Raw genomic sequence first — 2,845 nt, 5'->3', positions numbered from 1 at the left:
TTAAGAAAAAGATATAAATCTTCAGATATGTCACTAACGAGATATTAACATACATAGAGAAACCTTACGAAAACCTCATTATAGCACAAAGACTTTCAGTATTCATTTATGCTGCATGAACCAACCAGTAAATTATTACGAGGAAACGCAAACGAAAAAAAAATCCTCCATGTCCTCTAGGGAAAAAATAGATCAATTAGGGTCTTTGCTAATTCATTGCGAGGAAACACAAAACTTAATGCTAGGGAACGCAATATTTAAACATTTATTGCGAGCGAACGCTAAAGAAAAAAAATCCTCCATGTCCACTAGGGGGCTCCATACCGTACCGTAATCCAGGAGCTAAAATAAAAACAATATGGGGCTCGCTGTTTAGTTGTCATCAAACCGGAAGCCTCAGTTTTGCACAATGTTTTTCTCCTCTGAGCTCTGACTGTTTAATTAACCAGGGTGCTACAGTAGGGTCCTCCGGTAGTTTAACTCCTGCCAGTAGCTGCGAGTAACAAAAAAAAGAAGAAAAAAAAGGGTGACTCGGGGTCTGGCTATTCATCCATTCTCTCTGCGCTTTAATTTCCATTGATTGAGAATGCCTGGAGGGGGGAGAGGCTGCAGAGGGGGAGTCTTCACTGAAGGACCACGACACGCCTTCAGACGCGGACAGACCCTTACAAGCCATCTGCCACTAAACCACTTACTCCCCCGCTACCCACCCCATATGCGCGACGTTTATTTTCGTGTCTCCCTCCCTCCTTCGGACCGAAGCGCACGTCTCTATGCGGCCCTGTCCACCGTCTACACTAAACTGGAAGCATGTTTAAGGACCTGTAACGGTATGGGCCCTCCGGGGCCATATGGTGAGGGGCAAGCAGGAAGATTTTTTTTTCCTGGTCCCTTAGGAGGAGACACCACATGGTCACTCGTGGGAACGTAAACACAGCGCGCATCACACGATATTGATCATAAGAGGCGTTGATTGGGGAAGGGGAGGGTGAGAGTGCCAAACTGTGGTCATCAATTGACTTTTTTTTTACCCAATATTGATGCTTTTTTTTTTTTTTTTTTTACCTCCTCCCACAGAATAAAGCGCACCCACCATGATGCCACCGGCAGAGGTACCCACCAAATATTGTACTCAAGTAAGAGTAGCGCTACTTCAACATGTTTATACTCAAGTAAAAGTAAAAAACAGCCAAGAAATTACTGAAGAGTAAAAAAAATATTGGGTAAAAAAAAACAAAAAAACCTGCAGGTCTGTCTGTGGTGAGTTTTTGGTTATTTTTCATTCAGTGGGTAGAAAATCCAGAAATTTTATTCAAGTAAAAGTAAAAATTTTATTATGAAGTATTTTTACTCTTACTTGAGTAAAATTTCTGGATTTTCTACCCAATGAATGAAAAACACACATGTTTTAACCAAAAATTCACCAGACACAGACACAACCCTGCAGTTTTTGTTAAAGTTTAATAAGTTTTTTTTTTTATTGAAATAAACTGATTTGGAAACATTTCTTTTGCCTGATTTTGTTGTTTTTTGTTATTTATATAAATTATCGTCATTTCTGTCCTTAAAATATCAACATTTCCACTTAACTTTATATTTTGGTCCATCTGATGATGTAATGTTTAAACATTAAATGATTGATAATTTGATCAGTTACTCAGTGCTTAAGTAGGCTTTACGGAATACTTTTTTGCTCTTGAGTAATTTCTTGGACGGCTACGTTTTACTTTCACTTTAGTAGAAATATGTTGAAGTATTGCTACTCTTACTTGAGCACAATTTTTGCATACTCTGCCTACTTCTGAGTAAATGTAACTACTAAATGAGTACAAAAGCTTCAGGAATTGGGATGGAGACGCGCCATTTTGCGTCCGTAAAAACAAAACGTAAAACTCATAACTTGCACAACATAACAGTTCCAAAGGACCAGAACAGAGCTGCGTGTTGCTTGGTGTGTTTTATCAGCTGAAAACGAAATCAACAGCTTCTTTTGTGTCCAGATCAGATTACTGCGGCCAGCTGCTGCGGGAGCAGGGGCCACGGGCCAGACCCGCGTTTCCCCCTGGGCTCTTCGGGGTTCCGCTGGGGCTCCACGCGGCTTCCCACGACTCCTCACAGCCTCCCAGTGCGGACCGCCGCCTCATTTGCATACGTTGCTGCTACTGGAGACATGACGTGCATTAAATTTCTGTAAAGAGTGCCCCTGTAATTACGTTGGTGGGCCAGAGACGCCCTTTGCAGTGATGTGTGTGTGCATGGGGGTGGGTTGTGTACACGCACACGCGTGCGCAGAGGCACACTGGGGTCCGCAGGGAGTGGCAGACAGTGAGCTGTGAGTCGCGTGCCAGTGTTTATGAAAACACATCTGCCGCGCGAGGGGGTGACGCACCAGAGCACGTGGGTCCCTAGGAAGAAAAATCGATAATTCAACAACTGATAATGTGCGCAACAAGTTTACCCACAGCAAATATTCCTGTTAGCGCAACGACATGCCAACTGTTATGGTAAATAGACAGAGGGTCAAATAAACACAACTCACAGACTGATTAAAATAACAATGCTAAATCATTTCCATTCATACAGTGAACTAGACTTTCAAAGAAAACTGACAACACAAAACAAGGATGCATTAAAAATGTTTCCTTCTATGCATGAGTTTATGTACAAAAATAAAAACAGGATACCATAATTATTCAAGCAGTTATGTTTTCATATTCATGCTTTTATTTAGAAGGAACCAGTAAAGCGTCATAAACCCAGTGTGCTTTCTGACTGTAGCGGTTAATTAGGCAAATAAATAAGTGAGTAAACACGAGTGAAAGAAAACTATATTTAGGTATCCCTT

This window comes from Poecilia formosa, unplaced genomic scaffold (assembly GCF_000485575.1).
Source record: "Poecilia formosa unplaced genomic scaffold, Poecilia_formosa-5.1.2 Scaffold388, whole genome shotgun sequence".
Taxonomy (NCBI): domain Eukaryota; kingdom Metazoa; phylum Chordata; class Actinopteri; order Cyprinodontiformes; family Poeciliidae; genus Poecilia; species Poecilia formosa.
The sequence above is the reverse complement of the archived record's forward strand: the minus strand, read 5'-3'. Positions refer to the sequence as shown.